The sequence below is a fragment of the Macaca fascicularis genome, chromosome 6 (genome assembly GCF_037993035.2).
Source record: "Macaca fascicularis isolate 582-1 chromosome 6, T2T-MFA8v1.1".
Classification (NCBI taxonomy): Eukaryota; Metazoa; Chordata; class Mammalia; order Primates; family Cercopithecidae; genus Macaca; species Macaca fascicularis.
The window spans coordinates 146,208,034-146,235,920 of NC_088380.1; the positions used below are offsets into that span (position 1 = coordinate 146,208,034).

General features: G+C 52.7%; 1 long non-coding RNA gene across 1 annotated transcript; it reads left to right on the forward strand.

The window, feature by feature from the left end:
• On the forward strand, positions 1-27,334 carry LOC102145187 (uncharacterized). Its single transcript, XR_010587644.2, has 5 exons — positions 1-71; positions 20,820-20,989; positions 22,139-22,262; positions 23,300-23,414; positions 25,059-27,334. It is a non-coding gene; the product is annotated as an uncharacterized lncRNA (long non-coding RNA).
• The last annotated feature ends 553 nt before the right edge of the window (positions 27,335-27,887 follow it).

A 27,887-nucleotide genomic window follows, 5' to 3' on the forward strand; every position in this document is an offset into this window, starting at 1 on the left:
TGCCAGCCTCATGTAAGAAGTGCTTTTCACCTCCCGCCATGATTCTGAGGCCTCCCCAGCCATGTGGAACTGTAAGTCCAATTAAACCTGTTTTTGTTCCCAGTTTCAGGTATGTCTTTTTTTTTTTTTTTTTTTTTTTTGAGACGGAGTCTCGCTCTGTCGCCCAGGCTGGCATGCAGTCGCGCAATCTCGGCTCACTGCAAGCTCCACCTCCCGGGTTCACGCCATTCTCCTGCTTCAGCCTCCTGAGTAGCTGGGACTACAGGTGCCCACCACCATGCCTGGCTAAGTTTTTTGTATTTTTAGTAGAGACGGGGTTTCACCATGTTAGCCAGGATGGTCTTGATCTTCTGACCTCGTGATCCACTTGCCTCGGCCTCCCAAAGTGCTTGGATTACAGGTGTGAGCTACCGTGCCCTGCCAGTTTCGCGTATATCTTTATCAGCCATGTGAAAACAGACTAATACAATGGTGAAACTTTGTCTCTACAAAAAATACCAAAATTAGCCAGGCGTGGTGGTACACGCCGGTAGTCCCAGCTACTAGGGAGGCCGAGGTGAAAGGATCGCTGGAGCTCAGGAGGTCGAGGCTTCAGTGAGCTGTGAGTGTGCCACCACTCCAGGCTGGGTGACGGCATAAGGCCCTGTCTCAAAAATAAATAAATAAATGAAGAAACAGATCCAGTGAGGTGGACTTGCCCAGTGTCACACAGCTGGAGAGCGAGAGTGGAGGTTTGACCCTGCTCTGAAGATTTTACTGGCTGGGCACAGTGAGTGACTCACGCCTGTAATCTCAGCACTTTGGGAGGCCAAGGCAGAAGGGTAGTTTGAGCCTAGGAGTTCAAGACCAACCTGGGAGACCCTGTCTTTACAAAAATTACAAAAATTAGCTGGGCATGGTAGTCCCAGTTACTTGGGAGGCTGAAGTGGGAGGAGCTCTTGAGTCTGGGAGGTCTAGGCTGCAGTGAGCTGTGATTGTGCTACTGCCCTCCAGCCAGGGTGACAGTGAGACCTTGTCTCTAAAGAAAAAAAAGGTTTCACAGTAGGCCCTACAATTGTGTGAAGACAGGGGATCTCAGGGTGGGGGCCTAGGAGTAAGGACTCTACCATGGCTGGTAATGGCCCTAGTTCTGGGGTCCCCACCCTCTGAGCCTATACCCAGTCCTCAGAGGTGTAGGCTGAGGAGTGTTCTTTGTCAGGGTGAACCAGGCCCCTGTGTCTGGATGTATTTTTTTTTTTTTTTTGAGATGGAGTCTTGCTCTGTTGCCCAGGCTGGAGTGCAGTGAGATCTCGGCTCACTGCAACCTCCCCCTCCCGGGTTCAAGCAATTATCTGCCTCAGCCTCCCGAGTAGCTGGGATTATAGGCGCTCATCACCACTTCTGGCTAACTTTTTGTATTTTTAGTAGAGACAGGGTTTCACCATCTTGGCCAGGCTGGTCTTGAACTCTTGACCTCGTGATTCACCTGCCTCAGCCTCCCAAAGTGCTGGGATTACCAGCGTGAGCCACCGCGCCTGTACAATTGTTTTTTGTTTTTGTTTTTTTTTGAGACGGAGTTTCACTCTTGTCACCTGGGCTGGACTGCAACGGCGCGGTCTCGGCTCACTGCAACATCTACCTCCCAGGTTCAAGTGATTCTCCTGCCTCAGCCTCCCGAGTAGCTGGGATTACAGGCGCCCGCCATCACGCCTGGCTAATTTTTGTATTTTTAGTGGAAATGGGGTTTCACCATGTTGGCCAGGCTGGTCTCGAACTCATGGCCTCAGGTGATCCACTTACCTCTTTCCAAAGTGCTGGGATTACAGGCGTGAGCCACTGCGCTCGACCTGCCTCTGGATTTTTGAAGTTGGTCCTTACAGCTCCCTGTAAGGTGAGAACTATTCCTGTTTTATAGGTGAAAATACTGAGACCCAGAGTCAGAATCAGTCCCCTAAGCAAGTCAGCAGGGCAGTGCCAGTCTCAAACTCAGGACTCCTGACTCCATGTTGATATTCTTTCTGTTGGAGGCAGGTGTCTTTAGGTAATTTGAGAACAGAAGTCCTTTTTGGTTCCCTTCCCCAACCCTGGGTTGCCACAAATGTGAGACTAAGGACAGGTTAGCGGAGGGTGCAGATCTTAAAAACCAACTCCCAATAGCAACACCAGTGTTAATTTAGCAGCGGACGTGTATTGATGGCTCACTTTGTGCCGGGCATGGTGCTTCTGTGTGCATGTGTGTGCAGCCTCAGAATCCTCCTCAACACAGTGCTTCAGACAGCAACTGTCAGCTAACGGGAAAAGACATAGGCCTGCAGTTCAGATCAGCCCATGTTAGTGAGCAGCAGGCATGAGGAGAGAACTGGCCAGTACTGGGGAGAACAAGGCCAGCATCTAGGAGGCAGATGTGAGACAATGGCGATAATGTAGGGGAACAGCTAGACTGTGGGGACACAGACATGGGGCCCCTGATGTCAAACTGAGGGGTTTGACAAGAAAGGTTTCTTGGAGGAAGTGATATTTCAGCTGAACTCCTCTGCACCCTTAGGTGTTCCCCAAACCAGACTATGCCCCATCCTACCTCATACCATCCATCCTCCAAGATGATGAGAGTTAGGGGTTCAATAGGATTGAGCCAGGCAAAGAAGATAGGGTGGGAAGGAAGAGTTCCCAGTTCTAGGCTGGGAGAATAGCACCCCAGAGGCCTGAAATAGGAAGGAGCGCAGCCTATCTGTGGAACTTAAAGATGCTAAATGAGGGCCGGGCGTGGTGGCTCACGTCTATAATCCCAGCACTTTGGGAGGCCGAGGCAAGTGGATCACGAGGTCAGGAGATCGAGACCATCCTGGCTAACACAGTGAAACCCCGTCTCTACTAAAAATACAAAAAATTAGCCGGGCGTGGCGGTGGGCACCTGTAGTCCTAGCTACTTGGGAGGCTGAGGCAGGAGAATGGCATGAACCCGGGAGGCAGAGCTTGCAGTGAGCTGAGATCACGCCACTGCACTCCAGCCTGGGCAACTGAGCAAGACTCCGTCTCAAAAAAAAAAAAAAGATGCTAAATGAGGCAGAAGGTGGAGTATAAGGGGGCAGAGGGGAGGGCATTCATTTAGGGCACTGCAGACCAGGAGAAGAGGTCTGGGTTTAATGTTGTGGCATGGGGGTCCACTGATCTAGCTTCCTATCCGCCCCTCACATGGTACTTTCCTATCTCCAAGACCTTCTCACATCAGCCAGATTCACCCAATACTTCTTGGGAGTAGATGGGGCAGGGGTCACCATGGCCATTTTACAGATGAAGAAACTGAATCTCAGACGTTACAGTGCTGGTCCACTTTGCCTGGCTGGTAAGAGGGGCAGCGGGCCTAGGTTCTGAGCCAAAGTCCTGGACTATTTGCAGGACCATCAGTGTGGATTCTGGAGGACGGATGGTATGGAGTAGGGTAGTGCACAGTCTGGTTTGGGGAACCCCTAAGGGTGCAGAGGGAGGGTGAGGATTCCTGCCAAAGCTCCAGGCTGGAGGGGACTGCGACCTCCCTCCTGCAGTCCATCCCCAGTGGCCGACTGGGGTGAGTCAGCCTGGATGAAGTCATCTACTTCCATGCAGACTGCACCCCTGATGTGGGAGGCGCCTGTCAGGGGCACCAGCCGAGACTGAGGACAGGCTGGGCAGCACTCCAGGTCACTGTGTGGCAGCTGATTTAGGGGGACTGGAAATGTCCAGAGCCATCAGAAGCAGCTGGGTGTCTGGGGCCTTGACGCCCATAAGTCATACTGCTGCCTGCTGTTCCCTGCATTGCTACCCCAGGGGTCTGTGAAGACTCGCCAGGGACTGGGCTCATCAAAATCAGTTTATACCAAAGGAAATTAATTTTTGCCTCTCTGAGATGGGGTGTGGGGAAGGGAGGTTGGCTCCAAAGGTAGGCCTGTGACAGCACTGCAGGGAGGGGTTGGATCCCACAGTGTGACCACGATGGCACTGATCGAAGAGCCTCAGGGCTAGAGGGCCTGCGCATTCTACAGAGCGGGTGACTGAGGTTTCAAAGGAGCCTCCTAGTCTTTGGGACCAGAACCCATATTTTGTTCTTTATTAATCTGTCTTTATTCATTTATGTCCTCCCTCACGCCTGTTCCTTCTTTCCATCTCTATCTCCATAAGTATTTACACTGGCACCTGCTATGTGCCAGGCACTGTCCTGTGTGGTAAGGACACAGAGATGCACAAGACAGACAAAGTCCTGCTCTCATGGAGCATGCAGTCTGGTTGAGTAAGACAGACTGGTCATAGCTAAATAAGAAAGTATCAGATGGGGAGGAGTGCTAGGTGAGCATTAAAGTAGAGTGATGTGAGGCGAGGCACAGTGGCTCACACCTGTAATCCCAGCACTTTGGGAGGCCGAGGCGGGTGGATCACCTGAGGTCAGAAGTTCGAGACCAGCCTGGTGAAACCTTGTCTCTACTAAAAATACAAAAATCAGATGGGCGTGGTGGTGGGTGCCTGTAGTCCCAGCTACTCAGGAGGCTGAGGCAGGAAAATCGCTTGAACCTGGGAGCTGGAAGTTGCAGTAAGCTGAGATCACACCACTGCACTCCAGCCTGGGTGACAGAACAAAACTCTGTCTCAAAAAATAAATAATAAAAATAAAAGCAAAAATTAGCTGGGTGTGGTGACGTACTTGTAGGCCCACGTATTTGGGAGGCTGAGATAGGAGGATCGCTTGAGCCCAGGAAGTTGAGGCTGCAGTGAGCCGTGATTGTGCCAGTGCACTCCAGCCTGGGTGATAGAGCAAGGCCTGTCTTGAAAAAAAAAAGACAAAACAGGAGTTGTCAAAGAAACCTTCAATGAGGCAGCTGGCCCAGACCCAGGATCTGCTTCCACACTTCTTGAGCTCCAGGCTTCTTTGTGGTGAGGGTGAGCAGCTAGCTGGGTCAGCCCTTTCCCTGCCCAGCTTTACTCGTGTCCCTGTCTGTCAGGAGCCCTCAGCGGCTCCCCATTGCTCAGTAACAACAGTTCTCAGTTCTTGAGTGATTACCTTAGTCTGGGCATAGAGCCTTTTTGCGAATCCCTACAACAACCCTGCTAGGCAGATACCATTATTATTTCCATTTTACAAATGAGGAAACTGAGGCTTGGAGAGGAGAAGAGATTTTTTCCAAGGTACCTCAACTGGTTGGTGACAAAGCCAGGATTCAGATTCGCTGAGCCATTAGTTGCCACTGCTGATGGAATGAAGTCCACTGCCCTCCCTGGAGTCACAGCCTTGCTCTTACCTGCTCAGGACCCACTTTCCCACCATCCTGTGCTCCACAGACTGAACAAATAGCCACTTCCATCTCCCTTAACGCTACACAGGTTCCCACCTGAGAACCTTTCTTTGCCTGTGCTGTTCCCTCCACCTAGAGTCCCCTCGCCTCCCCACATAAGCAAGGGGGTGCCCTTTATCTCTTATGCCCCCACAATTCTATTTGTGAGGCTCTCTGGGCCCTTATCACACACATTTTGTGTGCCCAGGGATTGGAGGTGTGACAGACTGGTATTTAGATCTAAGTCTTTTTTTTTTTTTTTTTTGAGATGGAATTTTGCTCTTGTCGCCCAGGCTGGAGTGCAGTGGCATAATCTCGGCTCACTGCAACCTCCACCTCATGGGTTCAAACGATTCTCCTGCCTCAGCCTCCCGAGTAGCTGGGATTACAGGTGCACACTACTATGCCCAGGTAATTTTTGGTAGAGATGGGGTTTCATCATGTTGGTCAGGCTGGTCTCAAACTCCTGACCTCGTGATCCATCTGCCTGGGCCTCCCAAAGTGCTGGGATTAAAGGCATGAGCCACCGTGCCCAGCCTTTTCTTTTTTTCCTAGATAGAGTTTCCCTCTTATTGCCCAGAATGGAGTGCAGTGGTGTCATCTCAGCTCACTGCAACCTCTGCCTCCCGGGTTCAAGCAATTCTCCTGTCTCAGCCTCCTGAGTAGCTGGAATTACAGGTGTGCACCACCACACCTGGATAACTTTTTTTGTATTTTTAGTATAGACAGGGTTTCACCATGTTGGCCAGGCTGGTCTCGAACTCCTGACTTCAGGTGATCCACTCACTTCAGCCTCCTAATGTGCTGGGATTATAGTGTGAGCCACTGCCCTTTTTTTTTTTTTTTTTTTAAGAGACAAGGTCTCACTCTCTTGCCCAGGGTGGAGTGCAGTAGCAGGATCTCGTCTCACTGCAACCTCAATCTCCCACGCTCAAGTGATCCTCCCACCTCAGCCTTCCGAGTAGCGGGGATTACCAGTGTGTGCCACCATGCTCAGCTAATTTTTTTTTTTTTTGAGACGGAGTCTCGCTCTGTAGCCCAGGCTGGAGTGCAGTGGCGCAATCTCGGCTCACTGCAAGCTCCGCTTCCCGGGTTCACGCCATTCTCCTGCCTCAGCCTCCCGAATAGCTGGGACTACAGGCGCCCACCGCCACGCCTGGCTAATTTTTTGTATTTTTAGTAGAGACGGGGTTTCACCGTGTTAGCCAGGATGGTCTTGAACTCCTGACCTCGTGACTCGCCTGCCTCGGCCTCCCAAAGTGCTGGGATTACAGGTGTGAGTCACTGCGCCCGGCCTAATTTTTTTTTTTTTTTTTTTTTTCATGATAGAGTATTGCTTTGTCGCCCAGGCTGGAGTGCACAGGTGATCACAGCTCACTGCAAGCTCCGCGTCACGGGTTCACGCCATTCTCCTGCCTCAGCCTCCGAGTAGCTGGGACTACAGGTGCCCCCAGCATGCTGGCTAATTTTTTGTATTTTTATTAGAGAAGGGTTTCACTGTGTTGGCCAGGATAGTCTCGATCTCGTGACCTCGTGATCCACCTGCCTTGGCCTCCCAAAGTGTTCAGATTATAGGCATGGTCCACCACACCCGGCTAATTTTTATATTTTTGTAGAGACAGAACCTCCATATATTGCCCAGGCTGGTCTCGAACTCCCAGGATCAAGTGATCCTTCCGCCTTCGCCTCCCAAAATCCTGGGATTACAGGCATGAGCCACCATGCCTGGCCTGGGGCCTGGGTTTAAATCTTATTTGTATTACATATCGGCTCTGTGATCTTGAGAGGGCAACAAACTTTATAAGCCTCAGAGTTTTTGTTTGTTTGTTTGTTTTTTATTAATAAAATGGGACTGTAGTGGGGAGCAAATAGATGATAAATGCTCAGCATAACTCAGGAGGCTGAGATGGCAGGATGGCTTGAGCCTAGGACTTCAAAGCTGCAGTGCACTGCCCTCCAGCCTGGGTGACAAAGCCAGTCTTTTAGACTGGGTGTGGTGGTTCACGCCTGTAATCCCAACAATTTGGGAGCCCAGGAGTTCGAGACCAGCCTGGGCAGCATAGCAAGACCCTGACTCTAAAAAAATTAAAAAATTAGCCAGGCATAGTGGCATGTGTCTGTATTCCCAGCTACTCTGGAGGCTGAGGTGGGAGGATAACTTGAGCCAGGGAGGTCAAGGCTGCAGTGAGCCATGATTGTGCCACTGCACTACACTACAGGTGACAAAGTAAGGCCCCATCTTTTTATTTTTCTTTTGAGACACAGTCTCTTTCTGTTGCCCAGGCTGACCTTCAACTGCTAAGTTCAAGAGATCTCCCCACCTCGGCCGGGCGCGGTGGCTCAAGCCTGTAATCCCAGCACTTTGGGAGGCCGAGATGGGAGGATCACGAGGTCAGGAGATCGAGACCATCCTGGCTAACACGGTGAAACCCCATCTCTACTAAAAAATACAAAAAACTAGCCGGGCAAGGTGGCAGGCTACTGCACTCCAGCCTGGGGGACAGAGCGAGACTCCGTCTCAAAAAAAAAATAAAAATAAAAATAAAAAAAAAGAGATCTCCCCACCTCAACCTCCCAAGTAGCTGGGACTACAGTCCATGCCACTGCACCCAGCTCAATAATTAATTGTTTTATATGGGCAACTGACATTTTCTTCATTTTATATGAAGCACTTTTAGAAAACATTGCTGTTTTTATTGATCTACTATAACTTATTATTTAAGTACAAACAGCAGTTATACATATAGCTTCAAGCAAGGCCCCCAGCTCCCTTTCAAACAGACTGCTACCTGAAGTCCTTGCTGAATAGGAGTTTGGGAGCTGCCTCTGTCCAGCCAGACACACATGCGCATGCACACACATGCGCATGCACACACACGTGCACGCGCGCACACACACACACACACACACACACACACCCTCCATGAGGGTTGGGAAGACCCCAGCTCCTTTCATGGAGGTGTTATCTTCAGTCACCTTCACAGATGACACCAGGTTTGAATAGCATTAACAGATGAGCTAACCCTTTGGTAGGCCAGGAAATATACCCTTGAGGTGGGAGAGGGGACAGGGACTCCTCCCTAAAGATCTGCAACCTGGTCGGACACTGTGGCTCATGTCTGTAATCCTAACACTTTGGGAGGCTGAGGTAGGTGGATCCCTTGAGCCCAGGAATTCAAGAACAACATGGTGAAACCCTGTCTCTACAAAATTAAAAAAAAAAAAATCAGTCGCCTGTAATCCCAGCACTTTGGGAGGCCAAGAGGAACAGATCACGAAGTCAGACTGAGACCTATCCTGGCTAATATGGTGAAACCTCATCTCTACTAAAAATACAAAAAATTAGCCAGGCAAGGCGGTGTGTGCCTGTAATCCCAGCTACTCGGGAGACTGATGCAGGAGAATCGCTTGAACCTCGGAGGCGGGTTTTAATGAGCCGAGATCACGCCACTGCACTCCAGCCTGGGCAACAGAGAGAGACTCCATCTCCAAAAAAATAAAAAAAAATAAAATAAAAAAGATTTAAAAAAATTAGCTGGGCATGGTGATGCAGGCCTGTGGTCCCAGCTACTCCGGAGACTGAGACAGATCATTTGAGCCTGGGAAGTTGAGGCTGCAGTGAACCATGCACTCCAGCCTAGGTGACAAAGTGACAAAATAAATACAAAATATTTGCAACCTTTTTCTGCCCATTTTGTAGGGTACTCACTGAGCCCAATTTCAGGGCTGGGAAGACTGGACTGAAGTGCCAGTGGGGCCTATCCTGGGGCTATTTTTCCGGGTGTGGATATTGATCGCTTTAAAAGTGCAGAGACAGTCAATGAGAGGCTGGAACTTGGTTGTGTTTCCTGTTGGGGCCACAGACAATGGAAATAGAGCTTCTAGAGGAAGGGGCTCTGTCCGGAGGACAACACTGAAGTGTGAGGGCCCAGCAGTCTGGCTGGTCTACCGGGTACAGCTGCCCCTCTCCATCCTTATCTCTCTACTGGCTGGGGTCTGAGCAGCAGTTTGGAAACCTTAGATGGAAGCTAGAAAAACTAACCAGTTGGCTGGAAATTTGGGTCTAAGAAGAGAACAATGGGGCTGCAGACCCGAAAATGACCCTCTCTTTTTGGTTCATGGTGCCTGAGAATTTCAAGAGACCCTTTGCCTGGAGGGACATGGAGACCTGGGAGCAGCTAGGCCTTCAGGTGTCCCTGTGGGCCTAGTAGTCCCTCCTTTTCTCCCTCCCCAGTTTCCCACAGCCCCAGGTACCCAGGGACAGCAGAGGCCTTGCAGCAAGTGGCAGAGCAGATGATGTGGGGAGGGGAGAGAGCTCCTTAGGCCTTTCTGGGCACCCCCTACCCCCTCCCGCCTTGAGTAGTGGGAGTCCAGCCATCCTTCTTATGCTTTTGGTTATTTGGTCAATAACCCATGAGCCAGGTGTTGTGCTAGAGGCTGTACTCCTGGGATCCAGAAAAAATGTATTCCTATGGGAACCCTCAAGCGTGTCACCATCAGGAGAAGGGAGCCAAACCAGTGACACCTGATGGATTTAGGACTGGGGATGCTCACAACAAAGGCTCCTGATCTGGTTTGAGAGGCTGGGGAAGGCTGCCTGAAAGAAATGACTTTCCGGGTTCTGATGATAGCCCTGTGACCTTGGAAGAGTTATTTAACCTCACTGTGCTTGACTTTCCTTATCTTTAAAATGGGCATAATAAGGCCAGATACAGTGGCTCACACCTCTAATCTCAGCATTTTGGCAAGGCGAGACAGGAGGATTGCTTGAGGCCGGGAGTTTGAGACTAGTCTGGGCAACACAGGGAGACCTCCCTCTCTAAAATAAAATAAAATTTTTAATGATTTATTTACTATTTATTTATTTATTTATTTATTACAGGCATGAGCCACCACATCCGGCTAAAAAAATTTTTTTTAATGAGCATCATAATAGTACTATTTCAAAGGTGGTTGTGAGGATTCAGTGAGTTAATATGTACATGTAAATCCACTAGAACAGTGCCTGGCACACAGTACATGCTCTGTAAGTGTTAAATAAAATATAAAAACAGCTACCAGCCAGGCACAGTGGCTCACACTTGTAATCCCAGCACTTTGGGAGGCCGAGGCAGGTGGATCACTTGAGGTCAGGAGTTCGAGACCAGCCTGGCCAACATGGTGAAACCCCGTCTCTACTAAAAATACAAAAATTAGCTGGCCATGGGGGCGCATGCATGTAATCTCAGCTACTCAGAAGATTGAGGCAGGAGAATCACTTGAACCTGGGAGATGGAGGTTGTAGTGAGCTGAGATCACGCAACTGCACTCCAGCCTGGGTGACAGAGCGAGACTCTGTCTCAATAAATAAATAAATAAATAAATAAATAAATAAATAAATAAAAACAGCTACGACTTGGATGAGTCGGACTTGGCAATGGGTGAGAAAGCAGGTCCTAGGCAAGGAGGACGAAGACCTGCATGTTCGACAGCAGGCTTCTTCGGAGGATTCCCCTGTGTCCTTCCGTGTCCCTGGATGGGGTGGCTAGTGACTCTCCTGGTCTAAGACCTGGCTTCATAACTGCCCCCTTCCCTCTGCTGCCTCAGTGTGGTCTTGGGGTTGCTCAGTCCTCAACCTGAGATGTGACTGAGTCCATGGCCCAGCTTTGCCCACTTACCCCTTCCTCTGATGGTGCTGCAGCTCCCTGTGAGCCCACCCCAGGCTGGGCAGGGCGGTGTGGTGCTGGGGACCCCCCTGTGAGCATCTGGAGCTCCCTGTTTGGTGGGGCAGCACAGACGAGTAACTGGCTCAGCCCAGGGATCAGGAGGGCTTCTTGGGGGAGGTGCTCTCTGAACAACGTCCTAAAGGAAAATGAAAACTTCTCCAGAGAAGAGGAGGGGAGGGAATTCCCAGGCAGAGGGAACAAGCTGCACAAATGTTGGGAGGGAGAGAGATCCTGACTCAGGAGAAATAAGACCCCAGTATAGTTCAAGCTCTGGACTTGGGAGCCTTCTTCTGGCACGTTTTATCCTGAGGCCTGAGTTTCTTCCTGCTTGCCCTCTGGCCCAAACACTAGTAGTGGCCTAAGAGGTTAAAGTCCAGTCTTGCTCCGGGGCCAGCCCAGGAGCTGGGGGTAGGGGCGCCAGTTGCCCAGGTCCCTCCCTCCCACTTCAGAGCTGGGAGTGTTTGGCAAAGCAACAACGCCGCCTTTGTGTCCTTCTGTGGGTCCAGGCACGTCTGGCCCAGCCTAGGCGGCTGCTGGTTTCAGTGCCCTGTGATCCCAGCCAGGCGGTGCAGGGCAGTGCAGGCAGGGTGCGCTTCCTCAGGGCCCTGTGGCTGTCTCATGTCCCTTGCACCCCCACGGGGTTCCCCAGGTGGGAACCTGTGCCACGGAGTCCATGGGCATGTGTGGGGCTGGTAGTGTGGGCCCACAGCGGGTAGTGGTGAGTGGGGGTTTGCACAGAAGCTGGAGAGGGACATCCAAAGGCTCCTGTGTGCCACAGCATGCACCCGAGGGGCATCCCGGGGTGAGTCCATGAGTGTGCATTTGGGTGAGGACGTGATTCTGGGTGTGAGGGGTCTTGCTTGAGCACACGAGCAGCCCCCAGCCTGCTCAGAACAGAGCACTGCTGTCTCTGCTGCGCCAACAACGAGGCCTCTCTGTCTCAGCGCATAATGTCCCCTCTGTATTGTCTGCTGCACCGCTGTGGTGACGATAATTTTAAGGCCCAAATCCTTTTCGTGGGTGAGGGTGAGGGTTGGGTTGGGGATAGGGCAGGGTGGAAGCCTTCTGGGGAGGGTGGGAGCTCTGGGGCTGTGTTTCAGCTCTACGTATGTGGTGGTCTGTTGTATGTTTGGGGCCTTCCCCTACATACTCACAACCCCTACAGGGGCCGCAGAGAGAAGTCAGGGACTCCCAGAAGCCTCTGCCAGAACCCCTTGCCCTGAAGTCATGTGGTCCCCGCCCTGCTCCAAGCCCTCCTCCCCCACCCTGCCCGCCCAGACTTCAAAGGCACTCTCTCTCTCTGGGAGCCCCTTTTGGTCCCTGCCTGCCTCTGCTGATCCAGGCTTTCTGCAGGCCTATTCCTGTCTTTCCTATCCTGAAACCACTAGGCCAGCGGCTGTCAACCTTTTTGTTCCCAGGACTCCTTTACATGCTTAATAATTACTAAGGACCCCCAAAGAACTTTTGTTTACATGAGTTGTATCTATCAAGACTTGCCATATTAGAAATTCAGACTGGGAAAATTTAAAAACAGGTATTTATTCATTTTATTTATTTATTTATTTATTTATTTATTTATTTTGAGATGGAGTTTTGCTCTGTCGCCCAGGCTGGAGTGCAGTGGCATAACCTTGGCTCACTGCAACCTCCTCTTCCCGGGTTCAAGTGATTCTCCTGCCTCAGCCTCCTGAGTAGCTAGGACTACAGGTTCACACCACCGTGCCCTGCTAATTTTTTTTTTTTTTAAGACAGAGTCTCACTCTGTCATCCAGGCTGAGTGCCGTGGTGTGATCTTGGCTCACTGCAACCTCCGTCTCCTGGGTTCAAGCGATTCTCATGCCTTGGTCTCCTGGGATTACAGGCATGCACCACCGTGCCTGGCTAATTTTTGTATTAGTAGAGACGAGGTTTCACCATGTTGGCCAGGGTGGTCTCAAACTCATGACCTCAAGTGATCCTCCTGCCTTGGCCTCCCAAAGTGCTGAGATTACAGATGTGAGCCCTATGCCTGGTCAATAATAATTCATTTTAAAATAACAGTAATAATACCATTACCAGTTATCATAGATAATATATTTTTATGAAAAATAGCAACCTTGACTGGCTCAGTGGCTCATGCCTGTAATCCTAGCACTTTGGGAGGCTGAGGCGGGCAGATCACTTGAGGTCAGGAGTTCGAGACCAGCCTGGCCAACATGGTGAAACCCCGTCTACACTAAAAATACAAAAATTAGCCGGGTGTGGTGGCACACACCTGTAGTCCCAGCTACTCAGGAGACTGAGGCACAAGAATCTCTTGAACCTTGGAGGCAGAGGTTGCAGTGAGCCGAGATCGCACCACTGCATTCCAGCCTGGGTGACAGAGCGAGACTCCTTCTCAACTAAGAAAAAAAAGAAAGAAAGAAAGAAAAATAACCTTGTTTTCTAGAACAAAACAAAATGAGCAAGAAGAGTGGCACTGTTTTTACATTTTTGCAAATCTCGTTAATATTTGGTTTGATAGGCCGGGCGTGGTGGCTCAAGCCTGTAATCCCAGCACTTTGGGAGGCCGAGACGGGCAGATCACGAGGTCAGGAGATCAAGACCATCCTGGCTAACACGGTGAAACCCCGTCTCCACTAAAAAATACAAAAAACTAGCTGGGCGAGGTGGCAGGCGCCAATAGTCCCAGCTACACAGTCCAGCCCGGGCGACAGAGCGAGACTCCGTCTCAAAAAAAAAAAAAAAAAAAAAAAAATTTGGTTTAATAGAGCAAACAGGCCTCATGGGACTGGGCTGGATTCTCATATCTGCTTTTACTTTGAATTGGTGGTGATTATAGATAGGCACATAGTTTTGTTTTTGTTGTGGTTAAAGTATATGAGGAAAACCTGGCCTCACACAGATTTATAGTTGAAAGAGTGGGGCCGGGCGCGGTGGCTCAAGCCTGTAATCCCAGCACTTTGGGAGGCCGAGACGGGCGGATCACAAGGTCAGGAGATCGAGACCATCCTGGCTAACACGGTGAAACCCCGTCTCTACTAAAAAATACAAAAAAACCTAGCCGGGCGAGGTGGCGGGCGTCTGTAGTCCCAGCTACTAGGGAGGCTGAAGCAGGAGAATGGCGTGAACCCGGGAGGCGGAGCTTGCAGTGAGCTGAGATCCGGCCACTGCACTCCAGTCTGGGCACAAAGCGAGACTCTGTCTCAACAAAAAAAAAAAAAAAAAAAAAAAAAAGAAAGAAAGAAAGAGTGAGTAGTGCTTTATTAACCTTTTCAGATAATTTGATACTACACCAAAACTCGACAAGTGGCAGTTTCCTAAAGGTTAATATCATTTGGGGCCTGAAACCATATCAGTGAGCTTTTCATATTCTATCACTATTAAAGTCCACTTGTCTAACTCACATTTTGAGTGGATCTTTTATCCACACATGATTTTATAACAGCATGCATATCATTTAGAAAATTTTTCTGGGCTGGGTGCGGTGGCTTACGCCTGTAATCCCAGCACTTTGGGAGGCCAAGGCGGGCGGATCACCTAAGGTCAGGAGTTCAAGACTAGCCTGACGAACATGGAGAAACCCCATCTCCACTAAAAATACAAAAAAATTAGCTGGGCGTGGTGGCACATGCCTGTAATCTCAGCTACTCAGGAGGCTGAGGCAGGTGAATCGCTTGAACCCGGGAGGTGGAGGTTGAAGTGAGCCAAGATCATGCCATTTCACTCCAGCCTGGGCAACAAGAGTGAAACTTGGTCAAAAAAAAAAAAAAGAAAAGAAAATTTTTCTGAAGGCTGGGCGCAGTGGCTCACGCCTGTAATCCCAACACTTTGGGTGGCCGAGGCGGGCAGATCATGAGGTCAGGAGTTCAAGACCAGCCTGGCCAACATAGTGAAACCCTACCTCTACTAAAAATACACACACACACACACACACACCCCCAAACTAGCTGGGATTGGTGGCAGGTGCCTCTAATCCCAGGTACTCGGGAGGCTGAGACAGGAGAATCGCTTGAATCTGGGAGGTGGCGGTTGCAGTGAGCCCAGATCTCACCACTGCACTCCAGCCCAGGCGACAGTGTGAAACTCCGTCTCAGGGGAAAAAAAAGAAAATGCCGGAGTCCCAGCTACTTGGAAGGCTGAGGCAGGAGGATTGCTTGAGTCTAGGAGTTCGAAGCTAGTCTGGACAACATAGCAAGACTCTGTCTCTAAAACATGAACAACAAACAAAATAATTTTTTAAATAAAAAATATTAGTTCACTGAGTTATGAAGATCCCTCAAGTATTAACACATTTCATTATGCCATATTAAAAAATCACATCCGTGGATGTGATTGACAAAATTTCTTCAGAAAGGTACCAGGAAACTGTGAAGCTTATGGTGTTATAGTGTTGTATACCTGTCTTTCAAAATTTAAATTTCGCTTAAAAACTACAATTTTATACATAAGCAGAATATGCAAAATAAAAATAGAATTTTAGCTGGGCATAGCGGTGTGTACCTGTAGACCCAGCTATTCAGGAAGCTGAGGCGAGAAGATCCTTTGAGCCCAGGAGTTTGCATCCAGCCTGGGTAACATAATGAGACCTGTCCCCAAAAAGAACAACAACAAAACAAAAAAAGACTGTTATCATTGGCAACAAATAGTGTGTGTTGTTTTCCTTGAAGTGACTGACTGACTTCATTATTTGTGAGAGAATAACTGCCAAATATCTAAGACTGCCTGTCAGTCTTTCTGTCAAGTAAAAATGACGTGCCATAAAAAAATCAGCTAGTTCAGCTCGCAACTCAAACAATAGCGTAAGTGCTTTTCTTGAGGCAACCAACATACTTTGGTGTGTGTGTGTGTGTGTATATATATATATATATATATATTTTTTTTTTTTTTTTTTGAGTCGGAGTCCTGCTCTGTTGCCCAGTCTGGAATGCAGCAGCGGGATCTCGGCTCACCACAACCTCTGCCTCCTGGGTTCAAGCGATTCTCCTGCCTCAGCCTCCCAAGTAGCTGGGACTACAGGTACATGCCACCACACCCAGCTAATTTTTGTATTTTTATTAGAGACAGGGTTTCACTATGTTGGCCAGGCTGGTCTCGAACTCCTGACTTATGATCTGCCCACTTCGGCCTCCCAAAGTGCTGGGATTACAGGCATGAGTCACCACGTTCGATGAACTCTGGTATGGTATACAAGTGTTTTATGTGAATTCTGTGTACATGTGCCGAATATGACTCCTAGTACAGTTTGATTTGTGCTAAGCCACCAACAGTTTTACCCAGTGTGGCTTAGACATAATAAAGAAGTCAAATAATGTCTTAGTACTATTAGTAAAATAATTTTGACCTCACCTACCCCTGAAAAGGTCTGGGAGACTCCCAGGGGTCTGTGAACCCTACTTTGGGAATCACTGTACTTGTTGTTCTGTCTCTTCGGCTCTCAGGGGTGATGGGCCGTGTCTTTCATATTTTGCTGATTAGGAAACTGGGGTCCAGCAGAGCCCCACATGGGTCCTCATCTCTCATTCCAGCACTGAAGTGAGAATTTTTTTCCTGGCAGTGACTGGGGAGGTTTCTTGGGGGGATGGCATTGATTTTGATGGATGGAGAGGCCACCAAAAGTGGGGGCTGGGAATGCACCCTTGGTGGAAGAAACAGCATTGGTGAAGGCCTGGAGAAAAGAGCTCTAGATGGGGTCAGATAACTAGGACCCTCAAATGCCAGTGCCAAGGCAGTGGGCACCGCAGAGCAGTGCCCAGAGATGGGAAGCAATGGATGAGATGTGCCAGGGACAGGGAAAGTCAGAGAGGAGGGCCTTTGTCCTTCATGAGGAGGCCTTCCCATGCTGGCTGGCCTCAGGGCTGTGTTCTCAGGGCTGGGTTGATGTGTGGCCGCTGGGATGAACTTACCCTTCCTGACTGATCATGATTGGCAGAGGGTGGTCTGATGCCCAGAATTCCCTGCTGACAAGTGTCTCCACACCTGCACTGACACTCAACCTCTCTTTGCCTTTGTATTGGCTTTTATGGTGACAGTGAGTAGCCTCATCCAGTTTCTTATGCCATGCATGAGTGTGAGAGTGACCTGGGCAGAGGTGGCTGCTGAGAGGAGACACTGGTAGTGACACGTCAATGTGATTAGGGGTGAGAGTTCTGACTTTTTTACCACAAAAAAACCTGCTTGTTGCAGGCACTGATGCCTCAGCCTGAGTCCTGTAAAAGTGGGGGTTGCAGAGCTGACCCCGACACACCCCCCACCCTGGGCCCGGCCTGCCCTCTTCCTCTTCCTCTTCCTCTTCCAATGGCCCTGTGTCCCTACCCCAACCTGTCCCTGAGCTGCTGGTCTGGTATGGGGAGACAGACCTCTGCTTCGGTGCAAGACTGGCCTCACACCTCCTGCTGCGCACATCTGTGCTCCTGAGCTATGTACCTGGGCTGGGTTGTGCCACACATGTGTTCACAGCCATGCTGTGTGACGGTGTGGATACACCCTGCACTGGCTGCACATGGCTGCTCTGTGTCACAGACATTGAGAGCTTGTGTACCTTGCCATGCACAGAGTCGCTGTTTGTTTCTGTGCCTTTAGTTAGTTGGGTGGTGTATGTTTGTGTGTATATGCTTTGTATATCTTTACAGGGTGTGAGTGTCACTGTGGTGGGTGGTGTTTTTGTGTGCTGGTTTGTCAGTGTGTATCTTGGCCCAGCCCCAGAAGGCCAGCTGAGGTGTGGCAGGGGGTTGGGGGTTGGACTGTGCTGGGATAGGGAGCCCACAGCCAGGAAGCCTGACTGGGAATAGACATGTCCTCACCTGCCCAGAAAGCGTCCCAAGCCCTCAAAGAGCCCTTGTCCAGCTTCACCGCCCCTGGCCAGTCAGGGTGGGTGGCTGGAGAAGGGGGCATGAGGGAACCAAAACAACCTCAGCCCAACTCCCACACTTGGCTGGCACCCAGGCCTATTATGGGCCCCCCCCCCCCCGCGCCCATGGCCCGCCCCCTAAAGCTCCAAGCACTTTGCATTGTGGGGCTTGGGGAGGGGCCTAGAGACAAGGCTCTGTTTGGCTCTTGTGACCAACTTCAGCTCCTAGTGGGCCACTGAGGCAGAGCTGGCCCCAGGCCTTGTTGAGGGTGGGGCTGCAGGGAGGACCAGCTCCACAGAGCCAGGGCTGATGCTCATCTCATTACCTGTGTCATTCATTTAACAGATACGCATTGAGCACACACTGTGTTCCAGGCCCTGCTTTAGGTGCTGGGAATATAGCAGTCACTCATTGAATTAGGGGTAAAGATAGGCGATACTGCTGCTGTGCATTTACAGATGAAGAAACAGGTCCTGGGAGGTGAAGTGATTTGCCCAAAGTCATAACAAAGCTGGGATTTGAAACCAGGCCTGTCTCATGCAAGCGGCCTCCTCCTGCATTTGTCCATCCTGCCTTCGGTAGTCACAATTACAGCCGAATGCCCACTGAGCTAGGACCAGCTAGCTGGCTAGCCCCGTGCCCTGGGCTACAAGTTGATGCAGGAGAGTGGGCACAATGAAATAGTTCCTAGGAAGACAAGTTGCCTGGAATAGGCATAGGGGTGGTAAGGTAGAGGATTGAGGGGTGGGGAAGGAGCAGAAGGAGCCTGTGTCTGTCTCCAGGGTGCACTGGGACCCAAGGGAATGCCTCCTCTCCTGCTGTGTGATCTGGAATGGTCCCTGCTTCACTCAGAGCCTTAACTTCCTCATCTGTAAAGTGGGCACAGTAACTGCCCTCTCCCAGTGGTACCATGCTCATGGCATGATGCCTGGCACACAGTAGGGCAGCTAGGAGGATGGGGCAGAGCTGCAAGTGGGCAGGGCCTCCCCAGGGCTCTCTGCTCAGCCTCAGGAAATGGGTAGGGGGTAGGGAGGAGGAGGCGCAGATGTGCGCTTGTCTCACACGAGCAGCCGCATTTAGCCACGGAGTCGGGACTGAAATATTCCTGAGGGAGAAGAACCCTGAGGCTTCAGGGCGGCAACGGCTCGTCAGTGGGGAGCGGGGAAGGGATGTTGTCACCATCTGCCTCGTGTCTGTCTGCGACTAAAATAATACTGGGGTGAGACTCGCCGCAGGCACGGGCCCAGCCGCAAGGTTCCCCAGAAGAGGGAGGGGCTGGGGGTGCTGGAAACCTTGTGGGGAGCAGTGGCAGAGAGAGGTCTGCTGGGGGCAACTCTTGGCCAAGGCTGGGCCCTGGTCCTGCTCCCCTACTGAGGAGCCAAAAGAACCCATGGGGGGGATGTGCATAGGCATGAATACTTCCTGGGGGGATCAGCCCTGGGAGTGCAGGACCAGGAGACCCCCCCCAGACCCAGCTGGGGTCTGCTTCAGAGGGGAGACCAAGCATGTGCTGAGATCCCTGCAAAGCAGGGGCAACAGCAGAAACAAAGCAAGAGACAGACAAATTGCCTGATTCAGCTTCCATGAGCTTATCCAGAATATTGAAACCAGAAAACGTAGCAAGAAGCTATTTTAATTTCAGCCGACGTGTAAGTTTTGGGTCTATGGTTTACTGTGGTATTTATTTTGAATCAAATATGGAGGATGTTCCATAATTTTCTCGGGGCTCTGGGCTCTGGGGACTGAGTGTCTCTGCCTTTCTCTACTGGGCACAGTAGTCACATGCCAGCTGCCTCTAGGAGTTGGCACCCCTGGGTCTGGGCAGGTGCCCCTTCAGGTCAGGGACATGGCTTGGAGCCTGATGCTTTGCTTCTGGGTGAAGCCACCACATTCTGATCTTTTGCTATGGTTCTCATCAGACATGACTAGTGGGGTATTTTTGTTTTTGCAGAGAACAGACCCATGACCTCAGTGGTTTAACTGTGGATGCACCTAAAATGCTGGTTGCTTTGTGCTGACGTGGGCTGTCAGTTTAGCAGGCAACGTGCGAGCACCTGCTATGTGCAGACCCTGAGCTGGGACAGACTGGGCTCACCCTCAGCATACAAGGTAGAGAAGCCAGCAAGACCCATAGGAGATCAGCCACCTGGGTGCCAAGGAAGGCAGTGGGGAGCAGCAAGGGGGTGTTGGATATGGCAGGAGTTCATGGCTGTCATCCTGGAGAAAGTGGCAGAAGCACTCATCCTTGAAAAGGAGACAACAGCAAAGGACAGTAAAGAGTATACCCCAGGCAGAGAGTACGTGTATGTGCAGACCACCATTTTGTGGCTGTCTCTCTTTGTGGCAAGGATATCCGTATCACAATTTAGGTGCAATGTGGAGCCCTTCTTTCAGACCAGACCCAGGTTAACTGGCTTAGGTGTGTTTTCCCGGTTAGTCCTCACCAACATCCCATGAGGCCAATACTCTTAGTGCCCATCTTATAGATGAGGAAACTGAGGCTCAGAGAGGTTTAGCAACTTGGGTAAGAGGCGGAGTATGGCCCCGGGCTACTCTGTGCTGCCTCTGCCCAATGCCCTCATTTGGCAGGCAGCAACTGAGCGCCTACTATGTGCAGGCCCTGAGCCAGGTGCTTCGTGGATTCAGGCCACAGCATCACATTCCAGAGTGTCCTCAGATGGCTGGCATCTCTCATTGTAATCTGGGCACGATGACCAGAGGAAGCTCCCTCTAGGGTATATGTGGGTATGGGGGAGAGGAGTGTGGGTGGGAGTCTGGAGGCCCCTGCTTTATAGCTGTGAGTTCTCCCTCATGAAAGCCTCAGTTTCTTCACCTGGAAAACGGGGCCATGATGCCTGCTGTGCAGGCCCATGTGAGGATGTTCATTGAAAGCATGTGGAAAAAGTGCTCTGTGTGTTTGGTGAGCCCTCAAACTGGGCTGACTCTCCTCAAACCACTGGGAGCGAGCTTCCCGGAACAATCTAGCCACCAGCCTTTCCTTGCAGCTGACAGGCTGCGGTCACCACTGCCACCACCACTCTGAATTATTCAAGACCCTCCAGGCCTCAGTGGCAGCCCTTCCCCTCTCCCTGCACAACCGGGCTGTCAACACCAGCCTCTGAGCCTCTGCCAGTGATCTATGGACCTCAGGGCCCCTGAGCTTCGGCCTGCTCAGGTAGGGCCATGAGTGTGATAGGGTGAGGTGTGGCTGAGCATGTGACAGTGAGCGTGTGAGAGCAGGAGGGTGTGACAGTGTGAGTGTGTGTGTGAGGGTGGCTGTGAGGGTGCGTGAGGATGTATGCAGGTGAGCATCTGTGTGAGGGCAGGTGTGAGTGTGCCACATTGTGTGTGAATGAGTGTGTGAGTGTATCTGGAGCCTGGGCTTTCCTTAGCTGCAGAAGAGCCGGGCTCAGGGAGGAGCTCCCTGTGGCTCAAGAGAACACAGTGATCTGAGAGCAAAATTCCAGCCTGGAGTGGGAGGGTGTCAGTTCACCTTTGCTTCCAGGGTCCCTTAAGGGCTGGTTGGAGTGGGGAAAAGGCAGAGAAGCAGCAGTTTAGAAAGAAGGGTATGTAGTGGTTGGATCATGAACAGGACTTGGAGTCTGTGGTCCTGTGGGGGCTCAGAACACTGTCAGATTATTTGGGTATGTGCCATTTCCCAGCAAGCTGAGACCCTCATAAGAGAGGCAGTTGCCTCCCCCAGTCCCTGTCCTCCTCCTGGGCCTAGGAGAGCTGTGAGCCCCTGTGGGCAAGAGGTGAGGACTGTTCTCTTGGATCTGTGGCCAGGTGGAAGTTCTCCAAAGTCTTGGGGGATGGGGAGGGTACGGGGGCTCACCAGCACCTTAGTGGAGGGCCCTCACCCATAGGCAGGAAGGACAGAGCAGACCTCTCTCTGGTCCCCCCTCCTACCAATGTACTGGCCCTGGAGGGTTACTGCTTCATGTGGGGTAAGATGGAGTACCTGGGAGGTTGGGAGCTGGTGAGATTTAGGAACTGGGAGCCTACAGTGTGTGGAGGTTGTGGGGGTGGAATGTGTGTTTGGTGTGAGTGTTGGGGGCTGTGTGTTGGTGTGAGGAGGTGAGAGGCTGTCTGAGTTTGCCTTTGTATCTGTAAGATTGTATGTTTTCAAGCCCTGTAAGTGTGACTGTTTATCTGTCTTTTTGTGAGTGAGGACCTGTGTGATCACATGAGTGTGTACGATCTGTATTTGAGAGTGTATGTGTGTGGAAGCATGCTAATTGTGTGGGAGAGGTGAAAGATGATTGACAGGGAGGGGGTGGCGGGTGGGAGCCCACACTGAGTGCACAGTTTCATCCTTCCTCAGGCTCTGCTTGTCATGGCTGAAATCCCCTGGACTGCATTGGGACCATACTGCTGAGAGTCTGGTCGCTGGGCTTCAGCTGACAGAACATCAGAGCCCCAGGACCGGAGAGCCACAGGTTGGGAAGGTGAGGCAGGGTGAGGGACTTGATGATGGGGAGCAGGCAGATAGAACTGGCTACAGAGCTAGGGCTGCTGGAGCCTGATGTCTGGTCCAAGTCCCAGCTCCTCCACTCATGGGGTGAGCTGGGGCAAGTCATTTCGCTCTCTGAGCCTCAGTTTCCTCATCAGAACAATGGGCCTGTACACTAAGCATTACCCGCCCAAAATCCTAGAAGCCTGCCTTCTCCTCCTGGCTCTGGGAAGTTGACCACTGGGGAGGCCTGGGACACTGGCCTGTCTGGAGGCTGGGGAAGGATGAGATGACCTCTTCTTCCTTTCCCTGGGTCCAGAGGGCCTGACTTGTCCTATTGTACCCCTCCCATCACAGTGATCTGTGTGGGCTCATGAGAACATAAGCTAGACAGTGATCCTGTTCACCTTCCTGCATTCTGGGAAGCTTGGCCTCCAACCCCCACACCAGGGAGTGTCTTCACTCCTCCACTCCTTCCCAGGTTCAGAAGCCGGAGTGGGGGAAGTCCTGCCTGTCCCCTCTCTGACTTTACTTTCCCTTTCTAGAGCAGGGGTATTCTGGTATGGGAGGACTGAGTGTCCCTGCTGCCTGGTCCTCAGAGTTGGCTAGCTCCCCCCATACCCCTCATTCCCCTGCCTGCTTGCCTATAGAGCTGTGGCCCGGGCAGCTGTCCGGCTGAGTGGGTTAGCAACACAAGACAGATGGCGAGGGATTATCTCAGCTTCTCAGAGCACGATGGCGGCAGCGGCGGGGGTGGGGGGAAGGCTCTCACACCCTCCCCATGTGTGTGTACACACACACACACACAAATGCACACATGCAGCTCCCCGTTCCTGCCCCAGACCCAGCCCAGCCTCATGCTATTTATGAGGCAGGCAGGAAAACAAGAGGAGAGATGAGATTATGAGAATTGGTGAGAACCGTGGGACTTGGCAATCTTGTGTCTGCCCCACTTGGCTCCCAGACCACAGGCTGAACCAGCTTCTCAGGCCCTTCTTGGACCCTGCCCCTGCTATTATGATTTCTCTGCAGCTGCCACCACTGGGAATGGTACATTCAAGAGGGCATGGTTTTACAGAGAAGTTTGAGGCCCAGAGATGTGCGAGCCGCACTCCAAGTCACACAGCAAGTTTGGTTCATTAGCAGGGTAAGTTCTGGGGATTGGCAGGTGGTGGAGTCTCTTAGATGTCCTGCACTGGCTGTGGGGTCCTTGGGTCTTCTGCAAACAATGTGTGTTTGCCCTAGCACTTGATACTGCAACCCAGGGTCCCACAGGGGCATGTCACAAGGCCAGCTGCTGGCACGCAAGGACTCACAGGTGCAGCCTGTCCTTCATATACACTGTCAGGCTCTGGGTGAAGGCTATGTAGAGTTGAGTGACAGAGCTGGATCTCCAGACTGTGTCACTGTGAAAGAATTGGGGCAGGGTTAGAACCCCACTAGAGTGAATTCTCCTACCTGCCCCTCAATTTGCTACAGGCAGATGGTGGAGGGACTTTCCAGCCTCAGCCACACACTCAGGCCCCCCTACCACCACATTTGCCCCTTAACAGCCCCACTCCAAGTCCTGAGTCATCTATGCTGAGTCCCCTGGGGAGAAGTGTGGGCCAGGAAGCCAGGCAGGATTTTCGAATGGCAACCCCAGGGGGCCCTTTTCCCAGCATGGGTGGGCGGGGCCGACTCAGTGGGGAAGGCAGGGTGGAGGCCTTCTGAGAGAACTTCTCTGCTCCTAGCTGCCAATGTCTTGGCTTCGCCCCCATCCCCAAGAGTGACTCAGTGTCTGCTGGACCCGGGAGTGCGGATGCGGGGCAGTGCGAAGCTGCTTCAGGTTGCCCAGTGCCACTCCCTGCAGAGCAAACCCACTCCTCGAGGCCCCGAGGCTCCGTCCTGTCGCTGGGCTCTCCTGTGTTCACGTGTGCCTGCGTAGGCTGTCAAGTGAGACATGACCTCAGGGTCAGCCTGGCCTGCCTCTGGGGCTGCATTATTTGCGGGGTTTCCAACATTGTGATACCACCCACACTGCCCCGTCACAAACAAGACCATTATGGCGATACCACCCACACTGTCCGGTCACATACAAGACTGGCACCGCCAGGTTTCCCTGCTCCTGCTCCCTCAAACCATTGAATCAGCCCCTCTCTCGCTATTGGATGAGGGGGGCTGCCAGGACCACGCCCCTCCTCCCCATGGCCAAGGTGACCACACATCTAGGTGTCAGGGGTGGTGGGCCCACTGCAGAGCGCTAGGCCGAACTCATCTCCTGGATCCAGGCCAAGCTCCACCTCTCTGTCCCTCCAGACTCAAGTTGGTCATTTGTATCGTGAGAGCTGGACAAAACTATATCTAAGCTCCCCATCTTCCCTCAAAGCTTGGCCTGGGGAGCCCTACATGAAACCCTGGAGGTTCTGAGCCTTCCGCCACCCCCAGCGGGGGACTTTACGTTCTGTGAAGGTCTCAAAGTAACATTCTAAAGAGGCAACGTGAGAGCCAATCAGAGAGCCTATGTAAATAACGGCCCTCTGATTGGCTGTCTCCTTCACGCCCTGAACGAAACTTCAACTTCATCAACTCAGCGAAGATTTTTTCCTCTGGCCTTGCGCGCCCTGCAGGAGGCGGGGCTGGGGGTCACCCGAGCCTTCTCCCAGCCGCAGGGTACCTGGGCCTGCCGAATGGGACCGCGCTGGGACAGGCGGGGGCGAGTTCGCCGCCCTGACCCTGGTCCCGCGGGCGTTATTCTGGTGCAGAATCCCCCGCGGGGAGGCCCGATAAGTAAGCCACCCTTTCTTTGTAGGACCGCCAGGGAACGGGCTGCAGGCCGCGAGTATAGAGCTTGGCTGGGCCGGATCGATATCTGCCCGCTGGACTGATGCGCGAGGGAGGCTGCGAGACAGGCTGGCTTTGCTGCCGTGTGATGGCCGCGCAGCACCCACCGACCCCCACAGCTCCCCCACCCCGCCATTTCCTTCATCTAGCGCTCCCGGGGAAACCGAGGCGGGCAAGTGGCGTAGCGATGGAGGGCGCACCCAGGGGCAGCGACGCTCCCTCGCTCTGGCTCCCAGCTCTGGTGGCGGGGGTGCGGGGGTGAGGGTAGCCCAGGGTCGCACCCTGCTCCCAACCTCGGCTCGTCCCCACCCTCCACGGTCGTCCGCAGCTCTGCATTTCTGCCAGTATCGTGTCCCCTCGCCTGGTCCTTCGCCCTCCTCCCACTTTCATTGTGTGTCTTCTCTCTGGCTCTGAGGTTGCTCCTCCCTCCCTTCTCTCTCTGGGTGTCTCCGTGTCTATCTCCACATCTCCATCTCCATTTCTTTCTCTGCTTGTCTCTGCCTCTAGCTGTCTCTGTCCCTCAGTCTCTGCTCAGGTCTCCGCTCGCCTCTTGCTCATTTTCGTTCCTCCCTTTGTCTGACTGACTCTCTCTTCTCTCCCCCTCTTCAGTCACCCCCCAACCCCCCGCACACACACACACCTCACAGCCCTGTTTACGACATCCCCTGGGCTGGCAGGTGGGCGGGGCTGCAGCAGAGCGGGGGTGAGAGAGGGAGACGCAGCCTCCCCCCCAGCTGTTAACCTTCACGCTTCAGGCCTCTGCGGATGGCAGAGGAGGGGGAAAGCCCAGCTGCCAGCTTGGCGGAGGTGACCGGGCGGGGGCTGGGGGCTGTCCCTCCCTCTGGGCTCGTCTCTGGGGAGATCTGGGGCCGGAAGGAATGTGGTGGAGGCTGCCTTCGGCTGAGGAAGGCTGTTGCCGGATGGGTGGCCTCCTGAAAGGCTTGTGCTGGCGAGGCGGGTGCCCAAAGGGGGCTCTGAGCGGTGTCGGCCCTGCCCGCAGCCCGGCCGGACGTGGGGGCCGGCGTGAGAATCCCGCCCATCTGTGAGCCGGCCTCACGCCGTCAGACCCAATTTATCTCGCCGCCAAAGTTTCACAGCCATCTGCTCGAGTGGAACGGCTTCCAGCGCTGGCCCCACCGGGCCCCCCAGCCAGCGCGGGGATGTTTTCCAATACGACAGCATTGCCCCCCCCAAAGCAAGGAGGGGGTGTAGGGGGAGGTGGCAGAGCGCGGTGCGCGGGGCTGGCAGGCAGCCCTCTCCCGCGAGCGAGCCGACCCTGAATTTTAAGCGATTGATCAGGAAGCGCAGGCCGTTCCCATCACTTTGAGCAGCCAAATGCGACGGCGCAGGGATTTCAAGGGGCCTTTGCGGAGGCGGTAATGAGGTCACCGTCACTGCGCCAGCCCGCGGGCGGGAGGGGGCGAAGGTCTGCGGACACGTGTGAACACAGCCTGTGAACGGAGCCACATCTGTATTCACGTGACCCCCGGGGCCCCAGCACTGACCCAGGAGAACTCCGCATTTGGATCTGAGCTGATTCACACTCCGCCGCCCCCAGCCCACCTCCCCGACCAGACAGGGTCGGAGAGACTGAGCTAGAACCCACCCTTGCCACATCCATGATTCCATGATCACCTCAGACAGCTTCAGCGCAGGAGCTTCAACTCTCTTCTCCTCCCCGCTATGTGCCTAAAATACACATATTTGGGCACCTGCCCATTGCACTTCTGAACAAGCCTGCAGAGACAGATGTACCCTAGACCCCCGGTAATCACACAGGTGCACACATTCCAATTACACACCTGACCGCAATGCTCATGCATTGGTACACTCCCAACCACCACCACTACTAGCCCCAAACATGCACACAGGTACTCCATCATTCTCAAGCCAGCACCCAGCAACGCATGAGACCCCAAACTCCCCTCCCCCCGGGCGCACGCATGTGCACACTCATTCCCAAGACCCCGAGCTTGCTGCCATGTCCGCGCGGGTGGGCGCCTCCACTGCCCGCCAGGCAGCGCGGGTGCAGACCTCGAAGAGAACAAAGGCCGGGCAGGTGGGAGGGAGGGGGGCTGAGCCCCCGGCCCGTCCTCCTAGGCAATGCTCGTCTGTCTCGGCTCCGCGGCCACCGCATCGAGCGGCTCTGATTACCAAGTAAATCACCGCGATGATCTGAATAATTATCGTCTCCTGAAAAGGGAAAAAACAGGGAATAAATAAAGGGAGAAGGGAGCAGCCACCTGATTTCTAGAAGCCCTGGTGTATGTCAGGGGTGTGAATACATAGGGGTGGGTGTCAGTGGCCCCCTGCAGATCCTCAGGACTTCTGCTGGGATGCAGTGCAGGTGGGGTAGGATGGGCCTCAGGGCAGACAGTCATTCCTTAGAGGTGGCAGTTAGCATCCAGTCTCCCCCCTTCCTCTCCCCAGGGTAAGTCAGGCCCCCTGGAGCACCCAACCAACTCCAGCTGGCCTCTCTGCTCCTCACACACTCAGGCCCACCCGACTTGTAGGACACCCTCCTGTTCCAGGGCTTTGCTCAGCAGGTTCCCCTCTAGCATGCCCTCTTCCCAATTCTCTGGCTGGCCTCACTCTCCCATCTCTGAAGTCCAGCCCCACCTTACTTCCTCTGAGAACTTCCTGACTGCCCAGCCCTCCAGGATCCTCCTTTCCCAGAGTTCCAGTGTCTGATTGCATTTTCCCTGACTGATTTGGGTGTGTTCTCCTGATCTTCTCAGCCGGATGGCAGCTTTGGTGGAAGCAGCTATGTTTTAAGCAAAGCAGTAATGGTGGCAAC